Raw genomic sequence first — 14,160 nt, forward strand, 5'->3', positions numbered from 1 at the left:
TACACAAAGGATATGGAAGCAGAGAGGGATATCAGAGAAGCTTCACCATTCACGATAGCCTCAAACAGCATTAAAAATCTTGGGGTAAATCTAACCAAGGAAATGAAATATCTATTTGACAAGAACTTTAAGACATTGAAGAAAGAAATTGAAGAGGACACCAGAAAATGGAAGGATCTCCCTTGCTCTTGGATTGGGAGGATCAACATAGTAAAAATGGCAATTCTACCAAAAGCAATTTATAGATTCAATGCAATCCCCATCAAGGTCCCATCAAAATTCTTCACAGATCTTGAGAGGACCATAATCAACTTTATATGGAATAACGAAAAACCCAGGATAGCCAAAACAATCTTACACAATAAAGCAACTTCTGGAGGCATTACCATCCCTGACTTCAAACTCTATTACAGAGCTACAGTAATGAAAACACTGTGGTTTTGGCATAAAAACAGAGAAGTCGACTAATGGAATTGTATAGAAGACCCGGATTTTAACCCACAAACCTATGAACAACTCATTTTCGATAAAGGAGCCAAAAGTATACAATGGAAGAAAAAAAGCTTCTTCAACAAATGGTTCTGGCACAACTGGATGTCAACCTGTATAATAATGAAAATAGACCCATATCTATCACCGTGCACAAAACTCAAATCCAAATGGATCAAAGACCTCAATATCAATTTGAACACACTGAACCTGATAGAAGAGAAAGTGGGAAGTACCCTACAACATATGGGCACAGGCGATCACTTCCTAGGTATAACCTCAGTAGCACAGACATTAAGGGCAACATTGACTAAATGGGACCTACTAAAACTGAGAAGCTTCTGTAAAGCAAAGGACACTGTCACTAAGAAAAAAAGGCAACCCACTGATTGGGAGAAGATCTTCACCCACCCCGCAACAGACAAAGGTCTGATCTCCAAAATATATAAAGAACTCAAGAAACTAGACTTTAAAATGCTAATTAACCCAATTGAAAAATGGGGCACTGATCTGAACAGAAAATTCTCAACAGAAGAAGTTCAAATGGCCAAAAGACACTTAAGGTCCTGCTCAACCTCTTTAGCAATCAAGGAAATGCAAATCAAAACAACTTTGAGATATCATCTTACACCTGTCAGAATGGCTAAAATCAAAAACACCAATGATAGCCTTTGCTGGAGAGGTTGTGGAGGAAGGGGTACCCTCATCCATTGCAAACTTGTGCAACCACTTTGGAAATCAGTGTGGCAGTTTCTCTGGAAATTCGGGATCAACCTACCCCTGGATCCAGCAATGCCACTCTTGGGAATATACCCAAGAGATGCCCGATCATATGACAAGGGCATTTGTTCAACTATGTTTTTAGTAGCATTATTTGTAATAGCCAGAACCTGGAAACAACCTAGATGTCCTTCAATGGAAGAATGGATAAAGAAGGTGTGGAATATATACATATTAGAGTACTACTCAGTGGTAAAAAACAATGACTTCTCGAATTTTGCATGCAAATGAATGGAAATAGAAAACACAATCCTGAGTGAGGTAATCCAGACCCAAAAAGATGAACTTGGGATGTACTCACTCATAATTGGTTTCTAGCCATAAATAAAGGTCATTGAGTCTATAATTTGTTATCCTAAGGAAGCTAAATAAGAAGGTGAACCCAAAGAAATCCATATAGCTATCCTCCTGGTTATGGGAAGTAGACAAGATTGCCAGGCAAAAAAATTGGCAGGGGGGTAAGGGGAGATAGGGAGAGAAATGTGAGAAGGGGAGGATGGGGGGAACTTGGGGAAACAGGATGATTGGGATAAAGGAAGGTTGGATAGGGGAGCAGGGAAGCACAAATCTTAGTTAAGGGAGCCACCTTAGATTTGGCAAGAGACTTGGACCTAGAGGGGCTCCCAGGTGCCCAGGGCGATGTTCCCAGTAAGTTCTTGGATCAGCTGAGGATAGGGAACCTGAAATGACCCTATCCTATAGCCATACTGATGAATATCTTGCATATCACCATAGAACCTTCATCTGGCTATGGATGGAGATAGAGACAGAGACCCACACTGGAGCACCGGACTGAGCTCCCAATTTCCCAATGAGCAGCAGAAGGAGGGAGAACATGAGCAAAGAAGTCAGGACCACAAGGGGGGCACCCACCCATGAAGACAGTGGGGCTGATCTATTGGGAGCTCACCAAAGCCAGCTGGACTGGGACTGAAAAAGCATGGGATAAAACCGGACTCTCTGAATATGGCGGACAATGAGGGCTGCTGAGAAGCCAACGACAATGGTACTGAGTTTTGATCCTACTTCATGTTTTGGCTTTGTGGGAGCCTAGCCAGTTTGGATGTTCACCTTCCTAGACCAAGACGGAGGGGGGAGGACTTTGGACTTTCCACAGGGCAGGGAATGCTGACTGCTCTTCAGACTGGAGAGGGAGGGGGAGAGGAGTGGGGGGAGGAGGAGAGTAGTGGAAAAAGTGGGAGGGAAATGGGAGGCTGGGAGGAGGCGGAAATTTTTTTTTTTGGAAATTTTTTTAATAAAAAAAGATATTAAAAAGGAACAATTTCATATTTTTGACGAAAATTAAGTTTCAAAAGCAAAATATTTTCCTGAAGTTTTCTCACAAGCACTCAGAATTCTCCTCACATGACTGCTTTCTTGGTCCATGTTCCAATGTCTTCTCCTTATTTTTTAAATGCAGACTAGTTTTAAATTGGGATATTGTATATGAATCTAATTGTCATTTGCTGAATAAATATTCTATAGAAAATAATATTATAATTATAATTCATAATATTAGGGCAATGAAAATATTGTGTATCATACTGTGACAGCAAGAATAAGGGTTTAAACTATGCCCACAACTAATGGCTACCCTATTGTAATGATCAGAAAAATCTAAAGAATACTTTATAAATCAACCCGCATGATTAGAAGTTCTGGTATATTGTGAAAAGTGTACATTTGCCTTTTAATAAGAAAACAAATGTTATGTTGTCCTGTGAAAATAGGCAGTGATTCAATTCCTAAGAAACAAGTAAGTGCAGCTCATTTCCCATCTGAATGAATGAGTCTATTACAGTCCCAAGGTCCAGCACAGACAAATTGGTAAAAATGTCAGGAGCTGAATTCATTGAATCTGCAAGATGAAGTAAAGAAGGATGAGGCACATAACACCAATATATTAGCTTAGAGGCACTAACTGCAAACGCACAGATCAAAACAACTAACAATGATAGAAAGAGATATTCCAGCAACACAGAGTTTTGTGTGTTTCACAGTATAATTCCTCCCTTTGTGCATAAGGCCTTACTTTGGCCTCAGCTGGACAAACTTGACTTTTAATAATATGGCAACTACTCTTCTTTTGTCATTTAGTTGGAGATTTTGTATCTTTCTGGTGACTTCTACTGTCTCCTCAGCCTCCACTGTTGTGCTCGATGGCCTGGGGCTGGAGGAATCGAAGACAAAAATATCTTTCAGTGGATCTATCTGCAATGAATTAAGTCATACCTCTTCCCAGTTTTCTAGAGGGAGTATCCCCTAGTCATGTGACCAGAGTTCTTTTACATATGCTTACCCAGACTCACATTGCTGTCTTAATGTTGAGGGTGTCTCTGACAACAGCGGTCTAATATAAGACATATGTGTTTTTTCCTTGATCAGGAGAATAAGTATATTTCTTCTACTTATTTGTAGAAGAAAACAAAAATACTGCACTACCTGCTTGCCTTCTAAGTGTTGCTGTGAACTATATTTATTCACTACAGTCCATTTAGGTGTTCCTTCAAGGCTTGAATATTTTGATATTTTAAAAATAAACACTTTTTGCTCTACAAAAGGATAAGAAAACCCAGTCCTTCTTGAGTAGAAAGGTTTCCTTTTTTTTTAGTTAGTTTTTATAAACTGAAATATCATACTAAATGTAATTTGTGTGACAGTTCCCTTATATTAAGAGATGTTTATATAAGACTTCTGAAAATTAAAGTTAAATATTCAATTACATTTCCTTTCAATTTTTAAAAGAATTTTATAAATGAATATACTTTTATTTATACCCATTCTTCTCCATCAACTCCTCCTATGTTTCCTTATCTCTTTCTCGAATTCATAATCTCTTCTCTTATGATTATTTCTGCTACAATACAAGTCATATATATTTATATAATATGTATAATATCTACTCATGTGTGAATTAGTTTGTGTGTATATAAATTACATGTATTATCCATATATAATACATATGTAGAGAGCTGCGTGGAGCCACGCCTAAACGATGGCGCTGGCTTCTGCCCTCCATGATCCTCTCTGATAAACAATTCCTTATTTGGCTAAGACCGGACTCTTGCGATCACCACCCGATGATCGCAAGCGGTTTGCATATGCGTGGACCAATGGACGGTGCCCACTTGTCTATCCAGGGTTGGTAGCCCAGGCTTGCCTGGGGAGAGAAGAGAGAGAGATACAATTATAAAAAAAGGTCATGAATAAAACTGCTTGCAAGAAGAGCTCCGGTGTCGCATCACCCTTGCTGGTCGAGGCGGTCGCGACAATATACTCATGTGTTCATTCATATGAATGAGGATGTGTGTGTGCGTGTGTGTGTGTATGTAAACGTGCTGAGTACACTACATTTTGCCCATAGTGACCATACGTGTATGTGATTAGGGATGACCAGTTTGGCTTAAAAAAAAACCTATTAGATTACCCTTTGCTTTATATCTAGTATCCACTTATAAGGAACTACATACCATGTTTGTCCTTCTGGATCTGGGTTACATCATTTAAAATGATTTTTTCTAGCTCCATCCATTTATCATCACAATGTTATTTTATTTTACAGCTGAGTAATATTGCAGTGAGTAAATGCACCACATTTTCTTTATCCATTCTTCAGGTTATCATCAGTGTTTATGATCTTAGCCAGACCACAATCCACAGCTCCAGAGAAACTAGGTAACAAGGAAAACCCTAATAGGGAAAAACTGAGTGTGGGGATAGTAAAGGGAAAAGTGTAGGGGTTGAGAACATGAGCAATCAGAATGATTGAGTTCTGGGATGGATGGGATGGGAGAAAAAGGAAAGAGATACCTTAAAAGGTGGAGTCATTACAGTACTAGGTAGATGCCTGATTCTAGAGAAATTTCCAGGAATCCACAAGGATGACCCCAGCTAAGACCCCTATCAATAGTGGAGTGGGTGCCTTTAGTACATCCATAGGGTGGGATGCCTTGCCCAGCCTTGATGCAGGGGGCCAGAGGAGTGGTATGGTAAGGCGGGCCTTGGTCTGGCCTCAATTAAAAGTGCCAGACTTTGTTGACCATGGGAGGCCTTACCCTTTCTGAGAAGTGGGTGGGGGTGGGGTAGAGGAAGGATAAGGAGACTCAGACAGAGAAGAGAGGGGAAACTGTGCTTGTTATGTAAAATGAATAAACAAAATAAAATATAAAAAAGAAAAAGAAAAACCTATTAGGTATCCCGTCCCTTGACAAAAATGAGTCTCTTTCCTTCGGAAGCCATTTACTGTCCATAAGGCTGCATCTAGGAGTGAGCCTCTCTGAAGTTCTCACTCATCATGCTGACATGTCTAGTGGTACAGTCATTGTGTAGGTCTTCAAGCCATCACATTGTGGAGATTTCGTGGGAGCAGGATGCTTGTCTTGTCCAGAAAATAACATCCATCAAGTGTTCTAGACCTCTGATTCTAACAATCTTCCTTTCTATTCTTCTGATCCTTACAAACATTCCTCTAGCCTGAACCATACAGCTCATGTGCAATTTTCTTCAAGTGAGCTTCCTGGAAGGGACACTGCTCTCGGTTCATCTCCCTGAAGATTGTTCAGTCTGTGGCAGGTGTCTAGCTTTCCGAGCTGTTATCCATTCTGCATGTTTTTGCTTTGATTATTCAGTTATCTTACAGATATTCCTGCTTTTATAAATAATAAGTAACCCTATTAAAACTCCATTTGTTCACCAAGTTTGTTTTGGGTGGGGTTCTTACCAAATTTAACATGGGTTTGCTCACTGGGTGGATAGACATTTGTTCATGTCTTCCCCAATATAATATTATACAACCTTCTCTATCATGGGCCAATCACCCAGCCACCCAGCCAATCACGGATTAAGAAGGAATGGAAGGTATGGGAAAGAGAAAAGTCCAGAGACAAAAGGTAGTCGGGATCATTTAAATTAAGAAACACTGACAAGAACCAAGCCAAGCAAGGGCAAGCATTCACAACTAATAGTAAGTCTCCATATATGATTTATTTGAGAACAGGGTGGCACCCCCCCAAAAGAAGCCAAAAGAGTAAACTGTCATACAACAGATTACATAGTTTTCCAGTCTCCATTTGCTGTATCTTTTTTATGTTCAGTAGTAGTGACTTCCACATGCGTTATTATCAGTTGCAAAGACCTAGGAAGGTTTGATGTCCTCAATGTTATTGCACATATACCAATAAAACATTTGGAAGTAATTTGTATAGCTAGAGATTATTTAAGAGGATAAATTTCTGGTATCACCATGGAAACTTAGATTATCTCTGCTTCTTCTTTGCATGCCATAATGATGCTCTCAGTTATATAAATATTATGAATTTCTCAAATTATATCTGGTTATTAAATGCATATTTACTGATATACTTAGTAGAAATTTTACCTATAAATTTTCCAAATACTATTCATAATTGCCCTAATATATAAAGTCAATGTTACTGTCCAACTTCTAAATATTTTTAAATATAGATTAACAAAGATGTTTAAGAATGATTCATGAAGGAACAAAAGAATAATCTATGAGCTGGCAAATTTGCAGTAATAATCAAAGAATATCTGAAGTAATAAGGGCAGCGGTGGGGCTGCGTCCCCAACACCCCAGCCACCTGCCCGGCTAGCTTATGCCCCGAAATAATTACACGGACACGGTATTCTTTTAAACACCGCTTGGCCCATTTCTATCTAACCTCTTCTAGGCTAATTCTCACATATTAATTTAGCCCATTTCTAATCATCTGTGTTGCGCCCCTAGGTGCGCTTACCGGGAAGATTCTAGCCTATGTGCATCCTGGGTCGGAGCTTCTTCCCGGGAGGGGGGCATGGCGTCTCTCTCAGGCGTCTGCTCCCGCGAGGAGAGCTGTCGAGACTCTGAGCTCAATTCCTCTTCCTCCCAGCATTTTGTTCTGTATACTCCTCCCACCTATCCTCTAACCAATAAAATGGGCCAGGGCAGTTCCTTTATTAGCCAATGACCTTCCTCCATCATTTCCCCTTTTTCGGTTTAAACAAAAAAAAAAAAAGGCTTTAACATAGCAAAATTACATATAACAAAACAGTTATCAAGTAAAAGTTACAATAATCTTTATCATAACTAAGGAAAACTATAACTATAACTAACTATTCTTAACTCCATCAAAGACTCCAGAAAGATATAATATTACCTAAGCAAACAAGAACTAAGAAACTTCAGACTCTAGAAATGACAAAGACATCTCGCTGCCTGGACAGTCACCCAAAGTTCTTTTGTACCGTTGGGGCATCCATCTTCAGCCTTCAGGCCCATGGTATCCAGCAGACATTTCCATAAAGCAGGGAAATTCAAAGTCAGTTCAGTCACTATCTGTTGTGTCCTGCAGAATGTCTCGCAGACTCTTTCATAAATCAGGAACCCCGAAAGATCATCTCACCTTAGGCAAGTTCAGTAGTCCTCTCTCTGCGGGTTCTCTGTGTCCAGTTTATGCAGTAGTCCAGGCAAGAGCAGTTTCTTGCCCAAATGGCTATCAAACTCCATAAGGTGCCTCTTCGATGCCCATCTTCCTCTTGAAGTAGATTGGTGCTGCCAGGAGCAGAGTGTCTCATTGTCATGAAAAGTCCTCAGTTATTAAAACATTAAATGTCCTATTCTGTAATCTTTTAAAGACATGAAGAATGTCTATCTAAAATATATCTACGCACATCTAGAAAATATTAACTAACATGACTACAAACTTGACTATTATTTATGATTATCTATTAACAACTTATATTTCCTAATTATACATTACATTTTTTAATAATGAACTACACAATCACAACACCTTAATCAATATCAGAAATACATATACATATAACAAAATTGACCGTAAATCTCAATCTATACTAAAAGCAAAATCTATACTAATGCAAATTATTCATACCTATATCATATCCCCCTTTAAATGTAAAAGGACGTTTATAAACCATATTTGGGAACATGGGCACAGTTTTTTCTCTCCAAACTGCTTCCTGCTGAATGGGGGTGTCGTTAATTAGGTCTTTCATGGTATAACCTGTGTGCTAGTTTCATCTCAGTTGGAAGTTGAGCGAAGCAATTTTCTGAAGATGTTCACTGCAACCCTTCAGGAGGGTGTGGTCCAACATACAAAATCGGAATAGAAGAAATGAACAGGGTCTCATCCTTTGTGAAAACAAAATAAGAAACTCCTTTCCAAAGTATCATATCCTTTGATCCAAATTCAAAATATCAATGTTGGATTAGTTCAGCAGTATTTATAAATAAATATCTTTTAGCAGCTGTTGCTCCTTCCTCAGCATTCAAACAATTCAAAGAGAGCATAATAGCATACAGTATCAAAATTCTCTGTGTATTTTCCATCTTTGTACAGCTTTGTTTTAACCTCTATTTTGTTTATTTTTACTTTTAACTCTTTGCTTTTTGAGACAGGTTCTCTGTATCTTTGACCTGAAGTAACTCTGTAAACCAGGTTGTCTTTGAACTCTCAGAGATCCGCCTGTCTCTACCTCCCAGGCATTCGGGATTAAAGGTGTACACTACTACACCTTGAACTCACAGAGATCTGTTTGTCTCTGCCTTCTAGGCACTGGGATTAAAGGCGTGTGCTACGACACACAACAACTCTCTTCCTTTTTTTATGTTTTTTACTTTAAGAACTTCAACTTTTAGTCTGCATATATTTTTAACGCACTGTAAACCATTTAAAAAAAATTCTTTGTAAAGAGAGCTTTACTGTATATCTCTCTTTTTCTAACCACATGAGTCTTTAATTTACCAAGCAATATCAGTAGGATTAAAGGCGTGGCTTTCCCAGCTAGATCCAGTCCATTCCTTAGCTTTCCAGCCTCATGGCTGAGGTACTGGCTGTAGCCAGCAAGCGAGCTTCAGCAGCCTGTACTTGCAAACCGCACAAACCGCCTGCGTAGAGTCAGAGTTTGCCCTGGCAGGACAGCCCAGAAAGCCAGCATTTTTAACTGGTGCAGCTTTTTTCCTGCTATGGCTGAAAATCGAAAAGCATGCGTTCAGCTTTTCGTCAACACCGTTTAAGTGTTTCGTGGCAGGACCTCTTAATGAGCTGCAGGCTTTGCAGCTAAAGCTGAGTCAGGAAGCTTCTCTTAGAAGAAAGTGCATGCTTGCCTCTAACAAGCAGAGCAGACCTGAGAACACAGCGAGTCTAGTTGCCATCAAACAAATCATAGCACTTTACTCCAAATGCTCTATTCAAAAGCTCTGTCTCCCGCAGGAGCCAGACAGAGATCGCAATGGTGGCACAGCCCCAGGAAGTCGCGCTTTAAAATGACACAGCGTTTTTTCTGCTACTGTTGCCGAATCAGGAAATCTCTCTACAGCACGCCACCAACAAACAGCAAAAATCTGTGTTAAACTCTCTCTCCCTTATTTTTAAGCCTTCTCAGGTTTTTTTAGTGGATTTAGTCCATCATGTGGGGTGCCATATGTAGTAATAAGGGCAGTGGCGGGGCTGCGTCCCCAACACCCCAGTCGCCTGCCCGGCTAGCTTATGCCCCGAAATAATTACACGGACACTGTATTCTTTTAAACACCGCTTGGCCCATTTCTATCTAACCTCTTCTAGGCTAATTCTCACATATTAATTTAGCCCATTTCTAATCATCTGTGTTGCGCCCCTAGGTGCACTTACCGGGAAGATTCTAGCCTATGTCCATCCTGTGTTGGAGCTTCTTCCCGGGAGGGGGGCATGGCGTCTCTCTCAGGCGTCTGCTCCCGCTAGGAGAGCTGTCGAGACGCTGAGCTCACTTCCTCTTCCTCCCAGCATTTTGTTCTGTTTACTCCTCCCACCTATCCTCTAACCAATAAAATGGGCCAGGGCAGTTCCTTTATTAGCCAATGACCTTCCTCCATCAAACATCATCAATTTAAGAAAGAGTATATGGAAGTGAGAGAGGGAAGGAACATAGAAGTGATAGGATGGAATGGCATGAAAGGAAAATTATATAATTATTTTAATTAAAATATTGTAATAGAAATAAAACAAATCAAAATTATATAAAAATGAATATTCCATAGGTATGCAGCTATGATCACATATTCAAAGTATTATACATCCCATTCCCCAAAGCTCCCCCCATCCTCCCCTTCTCACTTTTCTCACCCCATTTCCCCTTACCCCCACCCCATCCCACCCCCAAGTTCCCAGTTTTTGCCCGGCAATCTTGACTACTTCTCATATCCAGGCAGATGACTATATGTTTTTCTTTGATTTCACCTTTTTATGTAGCTTCTCTAGGATCACAAATTATAGGCTCAATGTCCTTTATTTATGGCTAGAAACCAATTATGAGTGAGTACATCCCATGTTCATCTTTTTGGGTATGGGTTACCTCACTCAGGATAGTGTTTTCTATTTCCATCCATCTGCATGCAAAATTCAATTGTTTTTTTACTGCTGAGGAGTATTCTAATAAGTATATATTCCACACTATCTTCATCCTCAGCCAGTACCTTGGGCAACTGAGGAGAGGGAACCTGAAATGACCCTATCCTAGAGCCATACTGAAGAATATCTTGTATCACCATAAGACCTTCATCTGGCGATGGATGGAGCTAGAGACAGAGACCCAGATTGGAGCACCGGATTGAGCTCCCAAGGTGCAAATGAGGAGCAGAAGGAGGGAGAACATGAGCAAGGAAGTCAGGACCGTGAGGGGTGCACCCACCCACTGTGACAGGGGGGCTGATCTATTGGGAGCTCACCAAGGCCAGCTGGACTGGGACTGAATAAGCATGGGATAAAACCGGACTCTCTGAACGTGGCAGACAATGAGGGCTGATGAGAAGCCAAGGGCAGTGGCAGTGGGTTTCGATCCTACTGCATGAACTGGCTTTGTCGGAGCCTAGCCTGTTTGGATGCTCACCTTCCTGGACCTGAATGGAGTGGGGAGGACCTTAGACTTCCCACAGGGCAGGGTATCCTGACTGCTCTTCGGACTCGAGAGGGAGGGGGAATGGAGTGGGGGGAGAGGGAAAGGAGTGAGAAGAGGGGGAGATGAGTGGGGGAGGGGGAGAGGAGTGAGGGGGGAGAGGAGTGGGAGGAAGGTGAGGGAAATGGGAGGCAGGGAGGAGGCGCAAATTTTTTCAATAAAAAATAAATAAAATAAATAAAAATATAAAAATTGTATTATACATATCCCTGACTATAAATTCTTTGCTATTTTAGTTATTTAACTTCACATCTTTATTTATGGTCCTAAAATGTGCCCTATGCAAGAGCTGATCAATGTTAAGTGACTAGTTATCTTTGCTCAGTTAGTCTACTGATTACTGTGCAAATAAGCAGATAAAATAGTTTAGGAACTATCTGAAGAGAACAGGAGAAAACCTTTGTCAGACATACTTCAGACAATAGTATAATGACTATAACAGGTAAAGAATAGCAAAAAATTTAGCCAAGGCATAATTTTGCATGCCTTTACTCCTAGTTCTTGAGAGGCAGAAACAAATAGATCTCAAAATTTACACCTTCTATTGTTGTTGTTGTTATTCATCGCCTGAGTCTAATTAGTGTTAACCACATACTCACAGGTGTGCGAACATACAGTGGGAAGTGAGCGGTCTACCAGAGACCAAATAGAATAGACAGTGACACTCCCTCCCTTGGCCGCAATTAAGGGACGCTAGTGCATCTGCTAAAAGTGGTTCTTGGGACTCTTTCTCTAACCACGATGAAATCCTGACTGTCTGGGTCTTGTGTCAGAAACCACAGTTGCTGTGAGAAGGTATATGAAGCAGCCTTATCATGTGCAGAAATCACCATTTCATGACACCCCTACCGAGCTGCCAACTCTTACATTCTTTCTGCTTATTTTTCAACAACTGTCAATGAGCTGTGTAGTTTGGAGATTTAATGTGTATCCCTCATCTACTGTTGAGTACACAGTTACTTATATATAAAATTTTGTCCAGTTATGAGTCTCTTCATGAATTGTAATCCACTGCACAAACTTTTCTGGCCTAATTTGGAAGCAACACAAATCTATAAGTATGTAAATAAATATTTACAAGGCCAGTTTAACAACATAACCGTATATCAAAACAACAGTAGGTTCTTCTACAAGACCTAATTCAGCTGGAAGGTGGTGGCACACGTCTGTAATCCCAGCACTGGGAGGCAGAGGCAGGTGGATCTCTGTGAGTTCAAGGCCAGCCTGGTCTACAAGAGCTAATTCCAGGACAGTCACCAAAGCTACAGAGAAACCTTGTCTCGAAAAAAAAAGGGGGGGGGGGGGAATCCTAACTATAATCTCCATAGTCACAAAAAAAAAAAAAGATCAGATTTAAAGTATGAAGTATGAGAACTTTCCTGTGTAGGAGACTCCATGTCCATTCAAGAACTACAGGACACACTCATAAATGTATAGATAAGCATGCCAGGAGAGAGTTCGCTTATCAGTTGAGCTTGATTTTTCTGTATCCTGAATCCAAAGTGACATTTTTATCAGTAATGTCTTACTATCTCATTACAGTGGGAAACTGAGAAGATTGTTTATAGTCTAGATTATCATGACTGCTTTTGGGAACCTTCATGTCCAGTATCTCAAAGGGAGAGATCTTGTGCTGTGCTTGACATTGAGATTTTTTGTTTAGTTCCTTTTGACTTCTGGAATTATCATTTTCCATACAGAGCATTTCTGTTCTTTTTTTTTTAATAAACATCATACTTTCAACCAGATTATTAACTAATAGATTTCCATAAGGTTTTTTTCATTAGTTTTTGCTAACTCACCTGTTATCTTTTCCTCTTTACAGTACCATTTTCTTCACTTCAACTTTTTCACCATAAAAAGAAATCATAGAGTTTATAAGTTAATACCAAAATGGGTTAATTGGAAAGCTATACTAAGAATGACAGATACAATATGTTCTCTCTCATATTCATACAGTAGCTTCTAAATGCTCAATATCCATAATTGAGTGGAAATAAGTTTTGTTAGAAGCAGAGGTGCTAGAAATTGGCCTATAGAATGGACATGTCAGATTCTTTAAACCAGTCAGATGAAAATGAGAAAAGAATACATGAGATGTGAAAAAGGAAGGGTTGGTATTGTAGCTGGAAGGTAGAAGTAGGGAGAGAAATGAGGCAGCACACCTCTGAATGTTGTATCAAATTTGTGTTATTATACTTAATCATATATTTATATATGTAGCATTCACATTATTTTAGGTATTTGAATTAAAAAGTGCAGAAAACCTTAAAGAACAAAATCTACCAAAAGGCTAAGAATATCTAAATTTACTTATGACTAAAGAGTAAAAGAAATGCTACTATAATTTCAAAAATAAAAAAAGTTAAAATATACAATAAATTTTACCTACATTATCAAATTTTAACCTTAATATTAGGTGGGTAAAAGCTATATTACCAATGTTAAATTTGGCATGAGTAACAATTACCAGAAAAGTTGATAGAAATGGCATCCACACAAATAATGAAACTAAATATATAGTAATTTTACATAAAAAATGTACCATTTGTATTTTCTCTTATTTCTTACTTGTAATCTTTTCTGTTACTTTAGGTTATGTTGAAGTGTTTGCAGAATTAAGCCCTATCTTGGATATAAATATCCATCTTCATAGTTAAAATACAAAATTTCCTTGAAGGAAAAATCTTAGTAATATCACAAAAATTAAAAAAAAAAGTTTCCCACATATATATAAATCTAATTAAAATTTCTTTTCTATCTTACTAATTTGTATTTCAAATTTTATTAGTTATCTCAACCTTAAGAGAAAATTTCATTAGAAATTGTCTAAGTTATAGGCATGTTTTCATTTAAATATAATAAGTCCTTAGCGTGTGCAGAGAGTTTCAGATGTGATGGGAAATAATTTTTCTTGCTGCTTTGTTGTCTGTTTCTATAGGG

This window comes from Microtus oregoni, unplaced genomic scaffold, assembly GCF_018167655.1.
Source record: "Microtus oregoni isolate MIOR12 unplaced genomic scaffold, Mior012 000031F_ref0000149, whole genome shotgun sequence".
Classification (NCBI taxonomy): Eukaryota; Metazoa; Chordata; class Mammalia; order Rodentia; family Cricetidae; genus Microtus; species Microtus oregoni.